Consider the following 25070-nt stretch of genomic DNA (forward strand, 5'->3'; position numbering starts at 1 on the left):
TGAGAGAGAGAGAGAGAGAGAGAGAGAGAGAGAGAGAGAGAGAGAGAGAGAGAGAGAGAGAGAGAGAGAGGGGCAAGGGGATTTCCATTTTACCATCTCAAACTCTTTCACTATCCCAGTCACGCCTGAGAGAGAGAGAGAGAGAGAGAGAGAGAGAGAGAGAGAGAGAGAGAGAGAGAGAGATTTCCATTTTACCATCTCAAACTCTTTCACTATCCCAGAGAGAGAGAGAGAGAGAGAGAGAAAGTTCCTCTCCTTCTTTGGTTTGTTTATCCAGCGAGCGTATGATACCGGCTCCAGTTCCGTTCAAAACCGTTCTCGTACTTTTGTAATGCGCGATACGTTCCTCATACGTTCCTCCTGGGTTGGCTGCCGACCGACCGACCGGTGGAAGGCGAATCCTGAACTTCTTATACCCAAGCTGGAACCGCAAGTGCCCTGGAAAACTCCGCCGGTTGGGCCCAGACTTCTGAAAGCTGGGCATAGGCCTAATATAGGCTTCTGAAAGCTAAGGATGGGCCTATTATGGGCTTCTGAAAGCTGAACATAGGCCTATTATAGTCTTCTGAAAGCTGAAAAGCTGAAGAACATGGGCCTAGGTTTCTGAAAGCTGAAGGGCTTCTGAAATCTGAACATAGGCCTATTATAGGCTTCTGAAAACTGAACATAGGCCTAGGTTTCTGAAAGCTGAAGATGGTCCTATTATAGGCTTCTGAAATCAGAACATAGGCCTATTATAAGCTTCTGAAAACTGAACATAGGCCTAGGTTTCTGAAAGCTGAAGATGGTCCTATTATAGGCTTCTAAAATCAGAACATAGGCCTATTATAAGCTTCTGAAAACTGAACATGAGCCTAGGCTCCTGAAAGTAGAACATGGGCCTAGGTTTCTCAAAACCTGGACAGGAAGACAAAGATGATAATAAACCCGAGGTGTCCTAGGAAACGTAAGCAAACGCGTCCGGTTCAGTCGAGAATCGCAGCCTTCGCGCAAGCGCGTGAGGGGATAGGCCTACGTGGCTGAAAAAAAGCCACCTGGACTAAGATAAATTTCCAAAAATCATGAGGTTTTTGGTTGAATATGACAGACTGGTGCCTCCACAGTACAGTTCTGATCGAAGAGAATTGCTAGGCATTCCCCGGAGCACAAATTTGCTGTATTTTATTCTGTAGGTGAGGTTTAATCTTGACAGGAGAGAGAGTTTACCGGTAGTCATTCATTCAGAGTTTTCCTGGGCAGCGCTGGGTTGGTCAGCTAGTAAGTAAATAAATTTTTATTATTCATAAAATTTCGCCACATACCAACACTGATGATTAAATTGGTATAAGCTACGGTGCAGAACTGAATGAAGTATTAATTATAAAAAATTAAAAGGGATTTCTACTGAAAATTCTACAGAAATACTGTGCATATTAAAGGTGGTAAGTAATCACGCTTCAAAAGATTCCCCGTGTTTTCATAATCAAAAGAAACCCACGAAAATTGGATGATTTGAACAGCTGATATTTTTAAACAGTTCGAGAAAGAACAAGTTTATCAAGTAGTGGTTAGCTGTGGCGATAATGGTAGGGTATTATTATTATTATTATTATTATTATTATTATTATTATTATTATTATTATTATTATTATTATTATTATTATTATTCAGAAGATGAAACCTATTCATATGGAACAAGCACACCAGAGGGGGCCACTGACTTGAAATTCAAGCTTCCAAAGAATAATATGGTGTTCATTCGAAAGAAGTAACTGAAGGTAATAGGAAATACAGAAAGAGGAGATCAGTTATTGAAAAAAAAAGATAAATAAATAAATACATAAATAGTAGCACTATTTTTTAGCCTGACCCAATTTTAACCAATTTTCTTTAAGAATGAAGGCTTGGGGCAGCCTAAGGTTACACCAAGTAAACTACTGTCATACCAAAAACTTCTTTTCAAGCAAACGCCGGCGGGAAACGCAACATGATGCCCCTTTCTTGCCCATGCCCAAACGAAGCAGGACACGAGGAGAAGGAAGAAGGAATCCTCAGACAACATCGAAGGAAGGAAGGAGAGAATTAAGGAAAGGAAGCAAGATCCTTTAGCCAATCGAAGGACTCAAGTTACTGACATAAAAATTCAAGGTCTGTAGGATACGTTTACGCTCCTCGCATCGACAAGCACGCGATTAGTCATGGTCTAGATACTGAAGAGAGTGTCTCTCTCTCTCTCTCTCTCTCTCTCTCTCTCTCTCTCTCTCTCTCTCTCTCTCTCTCTCTCCCTTTAGCAGGTGGTAACTGGAACCGTGAGCTGAATCTGAAACCGTTCATGCTTCTGATCTGACAAGGTTTTTCCGCATTCAGAGAAAAAATGATTGAGTTCTGTCTAATTCTGTAAATAATGCTGACATCAAAGACAAAATTCTCCGCCATTTCTTTGAAATTTGTGATTTTGATTTAATTTTACCAGTATTAGTAATCTATATGACCTATTTTTAGAAAATGTTCAAAAGTTATCTCTTAGTAATAATTCAAATTCTACAGGACATATTTTTGGAAAATTTTCAAAAACAAATCTCTAATAATTCAAATTCTATAGGACAAATTTTTGGAAAATCAAAAATGGTCAAATTCTATAGGACAAATTTTTGGAAAATTTTCAAAAACCGTCTCTTGGTAATAATTCAAATTCTATAGGACAAATTTTTGGAAAATTTTCAAAAACCGTCTCTTGGTAATGATTCAAATCCTATGGGATATATTTTGGAAAATTTCCAAAAACCGCCTCTTGGTAATGATTCAAATCCTACGGGATATATTTTGGAAAATTTTCAAAAACCGTCTCTTGGTAACGATTCAAATCCTACGGGATATATTTTGGAAAATGTTCAAAAACCGTCTCTTAGGATTCAAATCCTACAGGATATATTTTGGAAAATTTCAAAAACCGTCTCTTAGTAATGATTCAAATCTATGGGATATATTTTGGGATACGATTATTTTGGATAAATTTTTTTCCAAAACCGTCTCTTGGTAATGATTCAAATCCTACGGGATATATTTTGGAAAATTTTCAAAAACCGCCTCTTGGTAATGATTCAAATCCTACGAGATATATTTTGGAAAATTTTCAAAAACCGTCTCTTGGTAATGATTCAAATCCTACGGGATATATTTTGGAAAATTTTCAAAAACCGTCTCTTGGTAATAATTCAAACTACGGGATATATTTTGGAAAATTTCTCTTGGTAATGATTCAAATCCTACGGGATATATTTTGGAAAATTTTTTCGTCTCTTGGTAAAAATCGTCTCGGGATATATTTTGGAAAATTTAATGATTCAAATCCTACGGGATATATTTTGGAAAATTTTCAAAACCGTCTCTTGGTAATGATTTCCTACGGGATATATTTTGGAAAATTTTCAAAAAAACGATTCTCTTGGATATAATAATTTCAAAAAAAGTAATGTTCAAATCCCATATTTTGGAAAATTTTCAAAAACCGTCTCTTGGTAATAATTAAAAGGTTCCAATTGTAAGACATATAATAAAAATAAATAAGATTAAGCAATGAATTGAATATAGAATTTCGGCCAAAGACCAAGCACTGAGACCAAAGAGGCCATTCAACGCTGAAACGGAGACTGACAACAAAAGTCTGAAAGGCGTAACAAGTGGCAAACCTCTAAACAGTAGCACGATGCAGAGAACCTCAAGCAATGCCCACAGTGCACCGCACGAGTTGCACTGACGGCACTGCCCCCCTTACGGAGGATTAAGTAATGGGGGTGCAGAAATGTAGATCTCAAGTTGGTCTTAGTATCGTTACGCATGCACGGCTAAAACCCGGGGAACCTTATACCTTATTATTTAACACCGTGGACACTATACCGCCGTCGGCCAGGTAGAGTCAGGAATGGAATGATAAAATCACATTCTCGACAATCCCGTCCATTCCGGTTGGAACTGACCGCCGCAGCGCTTCCTGCCACCGTTTCACAGACGTGGGCCAAATTTCAAAGAGGGAATTGGCATTTCGGGTGTACCCTATTTAGTGATCAAGAATATTAACGCTGTTTAGGAGCATTAATATTTCACGCCGTTTCTCTGTCGGCGACGGAGAATTTTAAGCTGGACGAGATAAGTATTATGGGACCTATGAAGCCATTCAGTACTGGAAGGGAAACTGAGAGTAGGTAGGTTTGACAGGTGTAACGGGAGGAAAACCTCAAAGAAGTCGCACTGTGAAATACTTTTTAGGAGAGGGTGGGTAGCGAGGTGGAAGAAAGGTAATATGAACGGAGGTACAGTAAAAGGAATGAAAGGGGTTGTAGCTGGGGGCCGAAGGGACGCTGCAAAGAAGTTTTAGTAATGCCTACAGTGCACCCCGTGAGATAGGTACTATGTAGATCTTGTCAGCTGGGATGGGAGTGACACACTGAATAAAGAATGGCTGTTATTATTATTATTATTATTATTATTATTATTATTATTATTATTATTATTATTATTATTATTATTATTATTATTATTATTATATATTGTATTTATTTATTTTTATTTATTTATTTATTTATTATTATTATTATTATTATTACTGAAATAATTTAACCAGACCACTCTCCTAATTCAAAGCTTGGGTTAATAGGTCCATACCTGACTTTTAAGGAAATCTGATTCCAGGAAGAGAGAGAGAGAGAGAGAGAGAGAGAGAGAGAGAGAGAGAGAGAGAGAGAGAGAGAGAGATTTAGGAAGCTTGGGTTAACAGATCCATACCTGACTCTTAAGGAAATGTGTCTATACCATTCTACAAACCTGGTTGAGAGAGAGAGAGAGAGAGAGAGAGAGAGAGAGAGAGAGAGAGAGAGAGAGAGAGAGAGAGAGAGAGACAGAGTCTTGCGTGAGGTTTTTAAAATCAGGTACCACTGTTTTCTATCTGACGCCATCAAAAATCGAAAATGAACCTATCTCTAATAATTACCTATTGTAACTATATTCTAAATCTTTCTACATAATCCGGCATTTATTTTATCAGGTTTTGAATAATCTAGAAATTTATCAGGTTTTTAAAGAACCTGATTGATACATGGATATTGAATCTCAAGTAAAAAACAAGTAAAAAATGCGCTGAGGTTTCTTCGGCGCAATCGATCTTCCTGTCCGGTGGTGGCCTCAGCCACGGCCCATGAAACCCAGCCACGGTCCAGTGGTGGCCTATGTTGGTACCTATAGCGCTGCCAGAAGTACGATTATAGCTAACTTTAACCTTAAATAAAATCAAAACTACTGAGGCTAGAGGGCTGCAATTTGGTATGTTTGATGACTGGAGGGCTGGCGATCAACGTACCAATTTGCAGCCCTCTAGCCTCGGTAGTATTTAAGATCTGAGGGCGGACAGAAAAAAGTGCTGACAGAAAAAGTGCGGACGGACAGACAAAGCCGGCACAATAGTTTTCTTTCACAGAACGGAAACAGAGATCAATTAACAGAAAAATAAATAGGAATTACAATTGAGTATCTGATATACGGGGTGAGGCAAAAAGTCTCCATACAAATAAACTCAAGATGAAGAGTAGCGTCGGAATTCGACCACATCTTGTGAATTCCACCGTGTATCTGGACAATGGTCACTCCATCAATTAATCGGAACTGTGAATGACATACTAATGTTTTTGCAAGGAGACTTCTGCTCCACCCTGTACATCATGGCCATTCGAAACGGAACTTGCACGCGTATCATACTCGGTTTTCGAATGAACGAAACCACAGAGTTCATTCTATACAGTTGATTGATTGATCTGTTTACGTAATTTAGCGACGCATAGTGACCAGATATCATTGATATATCACCGCAAACTAAGTATAAAAAGTAATATATTAATAAATAAATAAAAGTCAGTTCCTCCTATTTTGAAAAGATATTAGTTCCCGCATATGTTAGGTCACTCTCGATTAACTGATTCGTTTAGGTAACTTGGCGACGCATATTAAATTAAATGTTTGATCAGATGTCATTGTATATCACTGCAAAATAAATAAAAAAACTAATAAGTAAATTAAATAAAAATAACTTATTTTTTAAAGATATTAGTCACCGTATTAATTAGGTCACTAGATTGACTGATTCGTTAAAGTAACCTGGCGACGCATATGAAATTAAATATACTTATCAAACATCACTGATATATCACTGCACAATAAATTTGAAAAAATTAATAAACAAATAAATAAAAATAACTTTTTAAAAAATACATTAAGCCACCACGCCTCACCTATGGGTAGCTCGTGACGTCATCGGCTTCAAACAACTCCTCCCCCCAAAAAAAGCAACAGACGAAGACAAAAGTTATTTTTATTTATTAAAAAAAAAAAAAAAACTAAATGAAAAACATAACCCAGCTGGACCCCAATCTCAATTCGGGGTAAAAAAAAAAAAAAAAAAATATGTCGTCGGTCCATTCAGGTGTGAGAGAGAGAGAGAGAGAAAAAAAAGCCTGGAGTTTTCGTTTTAATTTAGAAGAAAAATTCTTTACATTTTTCTAAAAGATAGGATGGAAAAAATATTTCTACGAGCCCTCTGGTGTCGAGTCGAGGAGGTATTTTTTTTTTTTAAATGTTTTTTTTTTTTTTAAGGTTTCGAGCGATGTAGGATGAGAAGGTATATATATACACGTGTATACATATACACATTCACATACATACACAATCACACACACACCGGTTAAAAAAAAAAGTTTCAGAAAAAAACTGGCGCAGAAAAAACACGACACCTACACAACAATTTAAAACGTCACTTTAGTTTTATTTGCTACTCCTATCGTGCCGTGGCGAACTACAGGTAAACAGTGCGGCCGATTTTTTAGCTGTAGGTTGCCATGCCACGATATACGACCCTATCAGACCCGTTGGTAGTATAAAAGAGCGTCGGGATGGCAGGTACCATGCTACGGACGTTATGTACCGTACAAAAGTAGCTCAGACTAAGGTACCTTCATTCCGGAAACATATTTATTATTATTATTATTATTATTATTATTATTATTATTATTATTATTATTATTATTATTATTATTAGTCCAATATAACACTTCTTAAACTGCAGTTATTATTATTATTATTATTATTATTATTATTATTATTATTATTATTATTATTATTTTTATATGTCCAATACGCCTCAAACTACAATTCGCTTTATTATTATTATTATTACTATTATTATTATTATTATTATTATTATTATTATTATTATTTATTATTATTATTACTCAATACCCACTAAAATTATTATTATTATTATTAGTTCAATATAACACTTCTTAAACTGCAGTTATTATTATTATTATTATTATTATTATTATTATTATTATTATTATTATTATTATACTATCAGCTCAACATACCATATCTTAACTCGATATTATTATTATTATTATTATTATTATTATTATTATTATTATTATTATTATTATTATGTCCAATACGTCTCAAACTACAATTCGCCTTATTATTATTATTATATTATTATTATTATTATTATTATTATTATTATTATTATTATTATTATTATTATTATTATTATTATTATTATTATTATCACACCTAAAACACAAAAGTGAAGCTTCACTAAAGGAACCCTGTACACTTCTTCTACGCAGCTTTCACTTAGAGTAGTTGGGTTATGCATTCATCAAGGCCAAACCCCCTCCCTCCCCCCTTCCCCCTCCCCCTTAAAAATGCTGGAGGCTCGTTGCGTACCACAAAACCTCATTCCTGGAAAGTTGGGGTTTGAGTATTACCCGCTGGAAGGTCTGACGTATGGAAATTTGGATGATAATTGTTACCCAGCATTATGACGCTTGTATGGGTCCTGTAGTACAATTTGGGAAGTGTGTGTGTATGTGTGTAAGTATAATATAAATAAATATGTATATATATACATATATATATTTATATTTATATATATATATATATATTATATAATGTATATATATTTGTACATATATTTATATATAAATATATATATATATGTATATATAATATATATATATATATATATATATATATATATATATATATATTATTTATATTAAACAAAACAGAAAAGGAACTGACGGTGCTATAAGTTGTAATCTCACAAGAATGTTGTCAATAATAATAATAATAATAATAATAATAATAATAATAATAATAATAATAATAATAATAATAATAATAATAATAATAATAATAATAATAATAATAATCACTGAATCTTTTTACCAATGACCGAAGACGATAAGAATACCATGAACATTCCCGTCTCAATGGAATTACCATACCGATTACCATGAGTAATTACTAGTCAGCAATTACCTTGGGTAACCAGACGCTCTGGGGGAAACTTTTAACAATTCTACCAGATTTCCCAAAAGGAAAAGATCGATTGAATAACCTCTCTCTCTCTCTCCCTCTCTCTCTCTCTCTCTCTCTCTCTCTCTAAAGTAAATAATTATACTTTTGATTATATTGAGACTAAAATAAATAGTTTATTCCACAGAGTGAGATTACTGAATACATCTAAAAGAGTTGATTTTACCAAAGAAAACATCTAAAATGAGGAAAATGAACTGAAAAGGAAATTGACAGTAAAAGGTTTGAAAGGCGTAACAGAAGGAAAACCTCAAAGCAGTTGCACTATGAATCAACTGTTAGGAGAGGGTTGAGGAAAGTAAGACGGAAGAAAGAATATGGAAGGAGGTATAGTAAAAGGAACGAGGGGCCGACATTCTCTTTTAAAACATTTAGGTCTCACTATCTATTACTACTATCTGGAGAAACTACCAGTCTGCTAGAACGACTACGGATGATCTAATCGTGTTTCGCAAATTCACACCCCGTGTCTCATAAACACGGGAAGCGCCTGTCGTGTTTAATCGCCGTGTTTGTATTCATGGTGGTCAAACATTCTACTTAAAATGGATCTGCCAGTTTCGGTTTCATGGCGAATGTCGGACGAGGAATGTGAAATCGAGAAAAACAAGTGATAAATGCGCCGAAGAAGTTTCTTCGGCGCAATCGAGTTTCTGTACAGCTTATATAATCAAGGCCACCGAAAATGGATCTATCTTTCGGTGGTCTCGGTATAATGCTGTATGAGCCGCGGGCCATGAAACTCTCAGTCGTGGCCAGACGCAAGATCATGGATAACTTTAACCTTAAATTAAATAAAAACTACTGAGGCTAGAGGGCTGCAATTTGGTATGTTTGATGACCGGAGGGTGGATGATCAACACACCAATTTGCAGCCCTCTAGCCTCGGTAGTTTTTAAGATCTGAGGGCGGACAGAAAAAAGTGCACAATAATTTTCCTTTACAGAAATCTAAAACCGATCTATTTCACCAACGTCCCGAAGACGACATTGAAGACAACTTCAAATATTTATGTCAAGATAAAAAACGAGTGTTTATTGGACATTAAGCCTGCAAGTTACCAAATTCGACATGACATGAATGGACAAATTAGTGATTATTATCAGAGCGTTCGAGCTCGAGAAATGCAGGAGAATGACGCCTGTTTAAGTCATTCTCCTTGCATTTTAATGCACTTTTAATTTTTATCTATTTGTTAATTTATTTTTTCTTTTTTTAATTTATTTTTTCTTTTTTCTTTATGTATTTTCCTTTATCACCTCTTCCTTCTTCCTAACGAACACCATAATATTCTTTGGTCGCTCGAATTTCAAGTCAATGGCCCCTTTGGGAGGCTTGCTCAATACGAATAGGGTTCATCTTCTGAATAATAATAATAATAATAATAATAATAATAATAATAATAATAATAATAATAATAATAATAATAATAATAATAATAATAATCCACAATTATTTTATAGTAAATATATTACTAAAAAAAATACTTTCGAACACTTGAACGGTGTTCCTCATCAGTGTTAACGTTAAAATTTATTTTGATGGTAATCTTTTCTTATAAATCGATTTTTATTAAAGGTTATTTTTACGAAATTGTGAATCGGGGCAATAATAATAATAGCCCATCAATAATAGTAATGGTTAAGGGTGTTATGTAATAATAAAATTCAACGGGGCAGTTTCAGCTTCTGGATGGAACAGAATGGAATACAAAAATCTTCCAGACACCAAGCGCCAGGACCTACGAGGCCATTCAGCCTGTGGAAACTGAGAGAAAAGGAGGTTTGACAGGTGTAACAGGAGGAAAACCTCAAAGCAGTTGCACCACGAAACAACTGTCAGGAGAGGACTGAGGAAAGTAAGACGGAAGAAAGAGAATATGAACGGAGATAAAGTAAAATGAATGAAAGAGGTCGCAGCTGAGGGCCGAAGGAACGCCGCAGAGAGCCTTGAGCAATGCCTACGGTGCATCGCGGGAGGTGCACGGACGACACTAACCCCCTTCTCGATGAACAAGTCAGGCTAGAACGAATCTGGAATCATGAATTACCTTAACAATGACATACGAAGCATTGATAGCATTTCCCTAAGGGGAATTACATTAAGTAATTCTTGAAAACGACTTAAAAGAGAAAAGACATTGATAAGGCGCCTCCAAAGGACACCAGGGGACATTACGTAGGGGAACACTGTCATCAGAAAGAGATATTCGAGGCAAGTTTCTCAAGCGACGACTGGTGAATGGCAATCTGACAATGTCTTCAGAGGCCTGTTTAAAATGCAAGAAAGGAGGGTTGGGGATCGAGAAGCAATTATAACTATTAATTAAGATTTAAAGATTTTACGTTTTAGATAAAATTCACTGAATTATGTATTTGCAGGAGTTGTTTTCATTTCGGAGCGGGTGTGTGGGAATTTGAACTGACGCTTTCAGTAGTTTTATAGTTTGTTATGTCTTTAGAGACTGCTATTAACTTTGCTTTTCATTTTCTAATATCTTCATTTGGTGTATAAAAAGGCTTATAAAAGGCTGACTTTTACAATTTATGTATATATATATATATATATATATATATATATATATATATATATATAATATATATATATATATATATATATATAATATTTATATATAAAGTTTGAGATGACATTGTTAACTGTTCAGCAATATTTTATTATCTAATAATGATAAGAAACATGCTTAGTATACTGTATGTATGTATTTATATATATATTCTGAATAATAATATATATATATATATATAATAATAATATATAATAATATATGTGTGTGTAATATAGTGTATATATATATATATATATAACAAATCTAGGCAGTTTCGATGAAAACCTTCTGGATAGAACAGAATGGAATACATTGTTTTACGTTTCGTGATTCATAACACATCATCAGAATTCTATGGAAAATTAAATAAATTAAGGCCATTGAACGCTAAAACTGAATTACGTTAAAAGTCAGAAAAAGGTTTGACAGGTGTTAAAATTACATACACAAAACCACACTTAAATACAGTACACACAAACTTAAACAACTGTCAGGAGACGGGACATATGGTTACAGAAAGTAAGAAAAATAGCAAAATGAACAAAAGATCAAAATAAAAAAAAAAGAATAAAAAGGTCTAATTTTAAGAAAATTCTCTTTTTCGAAGGAATAACAGAGAAACAAACAAAGACAATACTTATAAAAAAAATCGCAGAAGAGGCTCACTGACAATGCAAACGATAGAACCCCCTTAACAGTAAAGAAAAATCATACAGAAAAAAAACAAAACAAAAAGATCAGAATTACAAATAGTAATGACATGGCAAAAACAATGGAATTGAGGTAGTTTGCATTTGTTTAATGAGGGAATTAGTTTAATGTTTAAAGACTCAGTAATTATTGAAAAGGCACAGAACCAACAGAAACTGCATTGATACTTGAGTCTTTAAACATTAAACTACGGGTTCCTCATTAAACACGCAAACTACCTCAATTCCATTGTCATCAGTCATTACTATTTGTATTCTGATCTTTTTTTTTTTTTTTTTTTTTTTTCTCAAGACTTTACTGTTGTGTGGTTCTATCGTTTGCATTGTAAGGTGATGTCTTCTTGCTTTTTTTTTTTTTAATAAGCAATTACTGTCTTTGTTTGTTTCTCTGTTATTGGAAAGAGAAAAAGAGAATTTTCTTAAAATTAGACAATTTTTTATTCTTTTTTTTTTTATTCTGAGGATTTAAAGATATTTTTTTAATGTTTTAGATAACATTGTCCAGTAGCTGATTTTTTTGTGTGTATGTATTTAAGTGTGTTTCTTGTGTATGTAATTTTTAACAGCCTTTATAGATTTTTAGTGACTTTTAACGTAATTCATTTTAGCTGTTCAGTACTTTTATTAATTTATTTAATTTTCCATAGAACTGATGATGTGATTATGAATCACGAAACGTAGAAACAATAAAGGAATAGAATTTGTTATGTCTTTAGTATACTATATATATATATATATATATATATATATTTCCAATATCTTATATTTATATATATAAATATATATATACATTATATATATATTATACAATTTATATATATATATATATATATATATATATATATATATATATATATATATATATATAAAGTGTAGGATATGACAGTTTTAACTGTTCAACAATATTTTATATATATCTAATAACGATAAAAAACATGGGCTTAGTATATAACCAGTCGGCCACAAGAGAGCCGACTGGTTAGTGTGTCACTGTAAGTCCTGATCCCCGTCCGTCGCTGGTTCGATCCCACGGGACGGTGGACTTATTATCACCTAAAAATCCCTTCGGTAATATATATGAAAATCTATTACCGAGGTAGAGTGAATTGATATTAAAGGACGTTTGTAGCTTTCTGATTGTATATGAATCACGGTGATGTGATAAATAGTCATATATATATATATATATATATATATATATACTGAGCATGTTTTTTCATCATTATTAGATAACAAAGTATTAGCTAGTTAAAACTGGCATATCTAGATTTCATGTCACAAAAAAACAATAATAAAAAATCTAAAAAAAAATTAAAAAACTAAAAAAAAAATCATTAAGAATGATACAAATCCCAAAATCCCCCAAAACACACCAGAATTCCTTCGTTCCAGAACGAAAACCTGAATCCCGAATCTTTCAGCTCGTTTAATCTGGATTTCTCTCTCAGAAACAAAAACCTGAAAAATCGCGAGAATTCCAGGCTCTGATTACGAGCCGGGAGATAATATTATGGCCCGACCACTTGAGGCCATCCCGCAGAGAACGTAATCCGCCACGATAAGGCGGCCGAAGAGCGTATGGCGTTGCAGAAGGAAACGCGAGATGCGCATATCAGCGACGAAGATTAAACCGTACCTGCGAATACCAAAAATGGCTCTCGGCTTCTCTTTTTCCCTACTTGGATGACCATCTTTCTTTCCACCCTCTTCTTCCTAGAAGAAGAAGAGAAGAAGAAGAAGAAAAAGGAGAAGAAGCAGGTGATCTGACTTCTCTGCGATATGGTTCCGGTTTCAGATAAAAGATCGGGCGAAACCTGTTTTATCTCATCGGCATGTCAGGAAGCCTCTCCCGGTGTCGTGTTGTAACGCTGGCGGCGGGATCTCCGTGGATTTCGTTTCGCTTCGAATATCTGCTGATATCTTTTCACAGTCACGATATCTACGGCCATTTTAGGGTATAAGGGGCAAAACACGATAAAAACGCACCAGATGTCGCCATCAGAAACATCTTTACACAACGAAATAACGATAATTTCTCGTAAAAATTCTCCAAGAAGCGCGGTCTCAAAGCAAGGTCCACTTAGGCCTAGACGCATAACAAAACGCACGAGATATTGCCATAAGCAACGACTTTTTAATTGGAAATACCTTCCACCTCTCGTAAATATTCTCCGAGAAGTCGTCTCAACGTCCAATTAATATTCTCGTGCCTCACAGACAGGGTGTCGGCGTTCGAAGGCAACAACAAACTCCCAACCCAGCCCGCCCGTCATATCACTCGCGCCCCTTCCCCTGAAGCTCTTCCGGTGCACGTCTGCATATCTTATAGGTAGCTAGACTGCGGCTAAGGAGCTGAATGACGTCCAGCTGAATATTAAAACGTCATTGAGTCTCTCGTAATATCTTGAACGAACTACTGCTGCTTTGGCGGCTATAAATGGGCGTGTGAAACCGGTGGCTACCAGTGAAGGGGGGGTTTGAAAATGGGGAGGAACATTGCGAACACTACTTAAATCTACTGATAAGCTCTGCGGGTATGGGTCTAAAGATGACTCCTCCTCCTCTCCCTCTCTCTCTCTCTCTCTCTCTCTCTCTCTCTCTCTCTCTCTCTCTCTCTCTCTCATCGTACTGCAACTCGTGTGAGCTCCCAGCTCACAGCTGAGGAGAACAGGGGTCGATCCCAGGGCGAGAAAGATCGATTTAGGCACTTTAAAAAAATAAAACTGTAGTTATGCCTCTGTTGACCCAAGCAGCCAATTGTGTATCTAGTTACTGTTTGACTGTTGTGGGTTGCAGAGAGAGAGAGAGAGAGAGAGAGAGAGAGAGAGAGAGAGAGAGAGAGAGAGAGAGACGTTCCATATCTCTTTCTCTCTCTCCTTTGAACATACAGATTATCTGTCACTTTGTAGGTCTATAAGTTTCTGCCTGAGACTGATGCCACTGACGCCACTTTTCTCTGTCTGTCAGTCTGTCTGTCTGTGCTCTCTACCCCTATACTACCTTGTAGGGTGTAGTAACCTGTAGTCGCCCTACAAGGCTTGTAGTTGGCCATATGCCTAAATGACCGTCCACAATCCAACCGTGAAAGCGGAAGAATTACATAGTTTTTCATTACAGCAATCGTTCCTTCTGGAATAAATATAAATGGGTGAATATATTCAGAAAAAGTCAAAACAAGATAATAAAATAATTGAATATGAATAAAATTACGAAGACGAAAGGAGGAAAAATAAACGTTAAACAAAAAAAAATAAGAAAAGAATAATGAATAAATTAATATATAAAAATATGTATTAAAGAAAAATTCGCCTTCTGCCAGCAGCTTCTAGCATTGCCCAAGCGCTAAGCACCAAATATGGAAAGTGAACTAACTCACTCCGCCTCCTCCTCCTCCTCCTCTTCTTCCCCCTTCCCCCCTCAGAGAAGGGGGAAGGACCCACCACCCAGGACCCTGGAACCCACCAAAATCCAGTTTGGCAACCACGGACACTACATCTGGCCTAAAGTGAACTAGCCACCTACCTGGAACTATGGCAGAGGGAATGTGAGGGTCTCTCTCTCTCTCTCTCTCTCTCTCTCTCTCTCTCTCTCTCTCTCTCTCTCTCTCTCTCTCTCTCTCTCGTACCTATAAAAGGTATATAATGACACCTTTATATGCCACATAAACTTCTAACTCCAAGGGGTGTTAGCAGATATACACTTGATTCTGATTTTACTTTTATGGGTCCTTAAATTCGAATTTGGGCTCCCAAGATATTCGATTTTGCTAAGCAGGTATTTTTATTTGTTTGTTTAAATAAAGATTACTGTTCGCGTTTTTTTATTTGTCCTTTGGAAGGTTGTTTTGCAATTTCATTGCAAATTTTAGTTTGGTCAATTGCGAGTTTTTGCAGATTTTTTATGATAATAATAATACCAAGAAATGTTTAAGAGATGTTATGTTGAGCTAATAATAATAATAATAAAAATAATAATAATAATAATAATAATATCTGGTATAATTTTCGTAAGCATAATTTGTCTATACCATTCTGTATTTAATAATAATAATAATAATAATAATAATAATAATAATAATAATAATAATAATAATAATAATAATAATAATATATGACAATTTTCGTAAGCAAAATTTGTCCATCATTCTGTAGACAATATTACCTGACAACCTGAATGCCATCTTGGATGACAAATGCTTTCTAATTTTTCAAAGGTTTCTTGAATGCAAATCAATATCACCAACAATAATAAATGCAATTCAGCTCCGCTTGTCTCTCTCTCTCTCTCTCTCTCTCTCTCTCTCTCTCTCTCTCTCTCTCTCTCTCTCTCTCTCTCTCTCTCTCTCTCTCTCTCCCAAGTTCCTGGCAGATATCTATATAAGGGCGTGGACAGTATTGCCCTGCAAGCTTAAATAGAAAGCTGTGAGTCATTCACATTTCCGCTCTCTCTCTCTCTCTCTCTCTCTCTCTCTCTCTCTCTCTCTCTTATGCTTTGTTATTCCGCACCGTATATGCATGTGAATTTAAAGTCTTTGAACGGATAGCAACAAAGATCTCTCTCTCTTTTCTCTCTCTCTCTGACAGGAGATAGGGGGCCGGAGGCAGGAGACAAGAGGCATGAGACAGGAGACGTGAAGACAGCAGGCAGGAGTCAGGAGGAAGGAGACAGGAGGCAGGAGGAAGGAGACAGGAGGCAGGAGGAAGGAGACAGGAGACAGGAGGCAGGAGGAAGGAGACAGGAAGCAAGAGACAGCAGGCAGGAGACAGGAAGCAAGAGACAGCAGGCAGGAGGCGGGAAACAGGAGGCAGGAGGAAGGAGACAGGAGGCAAGAGACAGCAGGCAGGAGACAGGAAGCAAGAGACAGCAGGCAGGAGGCGGGAACAGAAGACCGACGACAGGAGATAGGAGGCAGAAGGAAGGAGACAGGAGGTGGGAAACAGAAGACAGGAGACAGGAGGCAGGAGGAAGGAGACAGGAAGCAAGAGACAGCAGGCAGGAAGCGGGAAACAGAAGACCGGAGACAGGAGACAGGAGGCAGGAGACAGGAGGCAGGAGACAGAAGGCAGGAGACAGGAAGCAAGAGACAGCAGGCAGGAGGCAGGAAACAGAACACCGGAGACAGGAGACAGGAGGCAGGAGACAAGCGGCAGGAGACAGAATGCAGGAGGCAGGAGGAAGTTAGCAGGAGACAGAAGGCAGGAGTCAGGAGACAGGAGCTGCCTGCCATTACCAAAAAGGGCGCCCCGGCTGCTTGCCAGAATAAGGGATCATTACTACTACTACTACCACCACCTCCTGAAGAGGGGGGGCGGGGGGAAGGGAGGAACACAGTCTTCGGATGCGTCTCCTTCAGATGCTATTTATATATATCTATTTATATTCCGAGTTTTTCTCTTTTATAAAAATAAATGAAACACTTAATATTTTCCTCGCCAAAAACCTCCTGGGGTCAAAGACCTGCCTCTTTTGACGCGAAAAATATTAAGCATTTCATTTAATCTAAATAAATAGCACCTGAGGGGGGGCATCCGAAGACTGTATTCCTCCTCCCACACCTTCAGGAGGCAGTAGCAGTGGCCTCTCATATTCTGGCAGGAGGCAGCCTCCTGCCTCCTGCCGCCACAGTGCCTTTAAGATGGGCCAGTTCAAGGATTGACTTGATTTTCATTGATTTTGGAAGGGGTAGGGTGCTGTCAGTTACTTATGGGGAGGGTGGGGAGTAGCTGCCACGGTGGGGGACTGGGGTAGTGGTTGGGAGGGGGAGACGCTTGCCGGCCCCCCACTCCCTTCCGAATTTGTCAGTAAGAACCAGTTAAAATATGACTATCAGAAAAGTCAGGAAGTGTACCTGATACTTTATGATTTCCAGTCAACATTAAACAAGTAAAAAATGGCGCCAAAGTTTCTTCGGCGCAATCGAGTTTTCTGTACAGCGTATAATCAAGGCCACCGAATATAGATCTATCTTTCGGTGGTCTCGGTATAATGCTGTATGGGCCGCGACCCATGAAATTTTAACCACGGTCCGGTGGTGGCCTGGCGTATACCGTTGCCAGACGAACGATTATGGCTAACTTTAACCTTAAATAAAATAAAAACTACTGGGGCTAGAGGGTTGCAATTTGGTATGTTTGATGATTGGAAAGTGGATGATCAACGTACCAATTTACAGCCCTCTAGCCTCAGTAGTTTTTAAGATCTGAGGGCGGACAGAAAAAGTGCGGACAGAAAACAGTGCGGACGGACAGTAGACAAAGCCGGCACAACAGTTTTCTTTTACAGAAAACTAAAACCAATGACTAAGGACTATCGAAGCTTTATATAAAGTTACAAATGATAAATTTAGCGTGATTAAATACCCGGATTTCATTCTATATCATTCTGGCGTATTTTTGTGACTTAACCGACTTTTCAGATATTCATATTTTAACTTGTTTTTGTAAGACAAAATTTAGGGGGTCGCAAATTTCTCAAATATTACGATGGAAAAATAACTGACTTTCCTGTTTCGAGCTGAGTGTCAATGGAACTGTTTAAGAAATCAATCATTTTGCCTTTTTTTTTATTGCAACAGACCCCCAAAAAATAAGGCCTACAGAGAGCATTAAAACTGCCCGGTAAAAATTCTTGGAATGAATTCTAGAGTTTACTGAAGTAAAAAAATAATTAGCTTTAACTAGTAATAAACTGAATACAGAATTTAGGCCATGGGCCAAGCGCTGGGACCAACGAAGTCAATCAGCGCTGAAACGGCAACTGACAGTAAAAGTTTGAAAGGCGTAACAGGAGGAAAACCTCAAAGCAGTTGCACTATGAAACAATTGTTAGGAGAGGGCTGAGGAAAGTAAGATGGAAGAGAATATGAAAGGAGGTACAGCAAAAGGAACGAAAGGGGTTGCAGCTAGGGCCCTAAGGAACAAGTAATAAGCTTGATTGTAATAACTGTAATAAGTACGTAACCTTAGATCTCAAGGTTACCTTCAACATTTCAAAAATTCGAAATTATGACGCTGCAAAGAACCAGCAGACACATGAATAATAAATTTCGAGAGAGAGGAAAGAGTGATAATTGCCGCAGACGGGCAGTAATGGAGGGAGAGAAAGATGATACGGCGCTGTGAAAAAGATGGGGGAGCTTAAGTGTGATGATAACGAGAGAGAGAGAGAGAGAGAGAGAGAGAGAGAGAGAGGAACTGTATGAACGTGTGGTTCAGTGGCTTTAAAACACACACAAGCAGTAGCAGAAAGATCTTGCATGATGATTTATAAGATTTTTAATCCTGGCATTTTTATGAAGCGCTGGTTGGGCCTACAAATAATTCGGTGATTTGTATACAAACTGTCAGCAACCTGTTGCATACATATCACAAACAGGTTGAAGACAAGTTGACGACCCTACCTGAAAATGAGGCTTCAGCAAATGCTGGATAATTGTGTGAAACACTGGTTGGAACTAACAATAAATCAATGACTTGTGTACAACCTGTCAGCAACCTGTTGCATACATATCACAAACAGGCTGAAGACAAGTTGACGAACCTACCTGGAAAACGAACCTTAGGCAAATGCTGGATAATTGTGTGAAACACTGGTTGGAACTAACTGTAAATCGATGATTTGTATACAACCTGTCAGCAACCTGTTGCATACATACTATAAACAGGTTGAAAACAAGTCAACAACAAAGGAAAATGGGCCCTCAGGAAATGGTGGATAATTGGATGAAGCACTGGTTGGAACTAACAATAAGTTGATGACGTATATTCAACCTGTCAGCAACCTGTTGCATACAAATGGCATACATGTTGAAAACAAGTCAACAACAGTGGAAAACAAACCTTTGGCAAATGCTGGATAATCGTATGAAGCACTGGTTGGAACTAACAATAAGTTGACGACTTGTATTCAACCTGTCAGCAACCTGTTGCATACAAATGGCATAAACAAGTTGAAAACAAGTCAACAACAGTGGAAAACAAATCTTTGGCAAATGCTGGATAATCGTATGACACACTGATTGGAACTATCAATAAGTCGATGACTTGTATTCAACCTGTCAGCAACCATGTTGCAAACATGTTCAAAACAAGTCGTCTACTGTACGCAGAAAAAGAACATTCACAGCCTTATTATAAAAAATCGTCCATTAAACGAAAGCATTTTTATAAAATATGTGCGAATATTTAGTCTCAAAAACAACTTATTATTTATGCGCCAGCATGAGTGATAACGGTAATGCTGCTGCATTTCTTTAGGAAAGAACATTCATTAGCAATGCAAAACTTTAACTTAAATCGACCTAAAGATGTTTATTCCTACCATACCCTACTTATCAGGTGATATATTATCATTTCAAAAGCTCAGGAAGAGAATGAATGGCTGGCTTATAGAATTTAGGCCAATGGCTACGCGTCGGGACCTATGAGGTCATTCAGGGCTGAAAAGGAAGTTGACAGTAAGAAGGTTTGAGAAGTGTAACAGGCAGAAAAAGTTAGATGGAAGAAAGAGAATACGAACGGAGGTACAGTAAAAGGAATGAAAGAGGTTGCAGCTGGGGACCGAAGGGGCGTTGCAAAGACCCTTAAAAGTAATGCCTAAGGTGCACCACGTGAAGTACACTGACGGCACTAACGGCTCCCGAAGGGGACGACGACGACGACGACGACGAAGAAGAAGAAGAAGAAGAAGAAAAAGAAGAAGAAGAAGAAGAAGAAGAGAAGAAGAAGAAGAGGAAGAAGAAGAAGAAGATAGATATACAAATAAATAGGGAAATATCGTGTGGCAGAATTTTCCACGCCAAACCTCATTACAATATCACAAAGCGGGTCTGACGAATTTGCGATTTGCTCACCTGATCTGATTACCAGTCACGGTCCCTGCTACTTTTGGTAGTTCTCGATACCCAAAGAGGATTAATCCCTCTCTTTGGTCGGGATTTCAAATATCTATTTGTTAAAGCAGAGTCACAAGAATTTTGGGTGAGTACTGGGTATAAATTAAGGGCATTTCTTAGGGTTCTGAACATCAAATGTGACGGGGGATTTCAAATCTCTGTTTGTTAAAGCACAGTCACAAGAATTTTGGGTAGTATTGGGTATAAATTAAGGGCATTTCTTAGGGTTCTGAACATCAAATGTGACAGGGGATTTCAAATCTCTACTTGTTAAAGCAGACTCACTAGAATTTTGGTTGGGTATTCGGTATAAATTAAGGGTAATTTTAAGGATACTAAACATATATTTAATGTGACAGGGAATCACAGTTCAATCTGAAGGCTGAAAGGGAAGTTTTGCAAGGCAACCATCTGTGGCCCAAGTCTTTACTTTAAAATGAGATTACATTTCCACTGTTGTTGACTTGTTTTCAACATGTATGTGATATGTATGCAACAGGTTACAAGTCATGACTTAGGTTATATACAAGTCATTTGCCGACTGACTTGTTTTCAACATGTATTGTAGTTCTGACCAGTGTTTCATAATCAATTACCCAGCATTTGCCATCCAGCATTTTGTTTTCCACTGTTGTTGACTTGTTTTCAACATGTATGTGATATGTATGCAACAGGTTGCTGACAGGCTGAATATACGTAATTCGACTAATCTGTAGTTCCGACCAGTGCTTCATACGCTTATCCAGCATTTGCCTAAGGTTTGTTTTCCACTGTTGTTGACTTGTTTTCAACATGTATGTGATATGTATGCAACAGGTTGCTGACAGGTTGTAAACAAGTCACTGACTTATCTGTAGTTCCGAACAGTGTTGATATGACTTTTTATTGCACGTTATTCTAACTCAATAACCTTTGACTAAGAATCAATTTCTTGGCCTCCATTTCAGAAGCTGCGTTCTACGAGCAAGGAACTAAGTCCTTCGTTCCCTTAAGCATCATTATCCGTCGTCTCTGTGTCTGTAAGTCTGTCTGTCTGTCTCTTGTTCCATCTCTCCTTGCCTATGCTAAGTAGTCAAGTGTCTTCAAATAGCATTTCCTCCCTCACAAGGACAAGTCAGTCTTCATCCTTTGAAAGGTGTCTGTCTGTAATGGGGCAGACATATTATCATCATCGCCCACCACTCTTACCCTTGTTTCCCCAGAGAGAGAGAGAGAGAGAGAGAGAGAGAGAGAGAGAGAGAGAGACTCTATCTATCTATCTATCTATCTATCTATCTATCTATCTATCTATCTATCTATATCTCTCTCTCTAGACAAGACTTCTTCAATCTCTTTGTGAAAGAGTTCCTTTCTCTCAAAAATTTTAGGTCTATGTGGAAAGACAAGTTCTCCTCTCTCTCTCTCTCTCTTTTAAAGGTGCTAAGAGGTGATTCTTCGGAAATGAAATGATGAAGCAATGTACTTCTTTGAGAGAGAGAGAGAGAGAGAGAGAGAGAGAGAGAGAGAGAGAGAGAGAGAGAGAGAGAGAGAGAGAGAGAGAGAGAGAGAGAATGTTTTGAGGTGAGACTTCGGAAATAAAATAATGAAGCATTATACTTTTTTTCTTGAGAGAGAGAGAGAGAGAGAGAGAGAGAGAGAGAGTTTTGACAAAAGTTCTCTTTCCCAAGGACTAAACTAATCAACAAGTCACACAACTGTAAATGTGTGTGTTCTTGTGCCTGCACGAAATAATTATGTCACGTAACGGCAAGTAAAAGTTTCTCAGAGGAAAGGTGTAAAAAAAAAAGTGAAAAAAATAATAAAGGATTTTGGCAAAATGTCATGTATCTAGAAACACGTGCCAACTTAGTAGACACGTGTTAACTGGTGTCACACACGCGCAAGGGCATAATTTAAGAATATATCACGGTTGCATGAGAGAGAGAGAGAGAGAGAGAGAGAGAGAGAGAGAGAGAGAGAGAGAGAGAGAGAGATCAAAACGCTATATTTAGTGAGAACATATATTTATATATTTCGTAATAGAGAGAGAGAGAGAGAGAGAGAGAGAGAGAGAGAGAGAGAGAGAGAGAGAGAGAGAGAGCTATAGAGAGAGAGATCAAAATTTATATATTTTTAGTGAGAACATAGCCTACATTTATATATTTCGTAATAGAGAGAGAGAGAGAGAGAGAGAGAGAGAGAGAGAGAGAGAGAGAGAGAGAGAGAGAGAGAGAGAGAATCAAAATGCTATTTAGCGAGAAAATATATGATGTATTATAATCACAATATTCAGAATGAAATAAAAATACTTAAAATGTATATTTCATTATCCACGTACAGTTGTAATGGAACTTTTCAGCGAAGAATATTTATGTGAATATCTCATACCTATTACATATTTCTCTAAAGTACGAATATTAACGCGTGATTCGTGTTCAGATTAGTAAAAATGATTAATTTTTTCCTCACTCGCTCCTACGAAAACAAAATATGTTTGAAAATCCGTTCAAATCTAATATGTTATTGTTCAGTACCTGAATTACAGGCTAATCAGGCAAGACTAAAACCTTAATCCTGAGTTTAACATAATAATAATAATAATAATAATAATAATAATAATAATAATAATAATAATAATAATAATAATAAATTTAAAAGTAAGCAAATATGAACAGAAATAGAACCATTTATTACTTGACTTTGATAAAATTTTTATATAATTTTTCATGTTACTGAATAAACATAAAGAAAACTTTATCCCCTGTTGGTCTTTCCTGATAGAGAGAGAGAATTGCTTGTTTAATATCTTTCAAAAATTGTATTAAGGGGTTATAATTTACCCAAGAAGGGTACAGATACTGTACATTCCAAATAGTTGTATTGTTTTTGGTTCAAATCTAAGTCCTATGCGACATTTTTTGAAGAACCCATTTCCCAGAACAGTCCTACCAATAACAGAATAACAATTCATGTTTCAGCTGAATCCCCAATACAAGGAGGCCTAATTTAGATTCAGTGCAAGTAATCTTAAGTTTAGGAATGATTTTTATTGATTAAACTTGATCAGATTCTATTCTAAAGTATGTTTTACAGAGAGAAAAATATGTCAGACTTTTGTGCTACTCTACAAAGAAATAAAAAAATGGCTAACTGCAACTCCAAACACCTACACATACACCTCATATACATGACGCAGATTCCTCTTACGTATCAACTGACCTTCACCTAACAATCACACAGGTGCTTTCAATGTCTACGTCAACCTACAACTTCCTCGCGTTTGCTTTCTTCCTTCGCCTTATCTCTGCACCAAAAATAACGGAGTGATTAACTGCTTGGCAGTTGGTTTCCAATTGTGAAAACAAGTTCTTGCTTACTTGGCTGCTAGGTGCCAAAATGTTACTTGTTATATTCACAGTATGATAATTTTGCTCAACATTCTGAAGAAATTATAACAATTTGAATGAAAATGAACCTACAAAGTTTCAAGAATTATGTCTGTGTTGACTTATTGAATAACAAGGCCAGGAAATTTAGGTTAGGTCAGATCAGGCAATGCAGGTTAGGTTTAGGTTAAGTTTGAGCTACGTCGGGTTAATGGGGTTAAAGATTAATTTTTCAACCTAACTTGTTGAAAAGAATGTTAATTTCCAGGAGAATCATCTTTTAAAAACTGTTAAAAAGTTATTTTTGGGAATGTGGTGCCTTAAGAGTCCTCATTTCCCTACAGCCTTACGAATGGGCAAACAAGGGCATTTTTATGACTTGCTTGGCTAACAAGGATGTACTAGCACCAGTTTGCAACCAGCATCCGGGTAAACAAAACATTTCTTATTAACTAAGGTTAGTACACATGCTCAGGGTTCAACTCTGCTAACCCCTACACACGTGGTTCACCTGTGTACGATGTCACGTTAGGGGCAGGGGTTTCCCCTAGAAGACCCCCAATTCCAACCCCCCTCCCCTGCCTATGGGAAGGAACGGCGCCCTAAGATAAATGTCACCTCAATGTGGGGGTGGGGATGGTCAGGAAGCCTCCCCCCTGGGCTGGACTGGGCATGGCGCCCTAAGATACGTTAGGTTAGGTTGCACCATAAAACGCAAAGCCTATGTCTTTGTACCGCTTTTAAGCAGGCAGTAACCAGCTGAAAAAACTGACACGCTCTTTTGCAATTTTACGACCATATATATCACACCTGTCGCACAGGTGTTCGCTTTTAAAACCTGTAAACAAGAAACTGTTTTCAATACTTGGCTACATACCAGGCTGTTGCAGAACAGCAACAGCTGTTTATTGACATTGCACGAAGCATTACGTACCATTAAGTCCCTATATATATATATTTTCCTATATTTTCAATAAATACGGTTTTATTTACCTTACAACGGAAGCTTACGGCAGCGGAACTTCGTAACGTTTCGATAATTAAGCACAATAATTATATAACGATTTCACTGATTAAGAAACTTTGTTATGAACACTTTGCAGTGTTCAGGAGGCGTTGCCTTTGCAACGGCTCCTCCC

At 37.1% G+C, this 25070-nt stretch overlaps 1 long non-coding RNA gene across 1 annotated transcript in view; it reads right to left on the reverse strand.

Moving 5' to 3' along the window:
- Positions 1 to 25070, reverse strand: part of LOC136831574 (uncharacterized) — a 45553-nt gene extending 20483 nt beyond the window's left edge. Inside the window, exon 1 of the long non-coding RNA XR_010850932.1 lies at positions 24925 to 25070. This is a non-coding gene — a long non-coding RNA (uncharacterized lncRNA). The remainder of the gene's footprint in view (positions 1 to 24924) is intronic.

This window comes from Macrobrachium rosenbergii, chromosome 48 (genome assembly GCF_040412425.1).
Source record: "Macrobrachium rosenbergii isolate ZJJX-2024 chromosome 48, ASM4041242v1, whole genome shotgun sequence".
Classification (NCBI taxonomy): Eukaryota; Metazoa; Arthropoda; class Malacostraca; order Decapoda; family Palaemonidae; genus Macrobrachium; species Macrobrachium rosenbergii.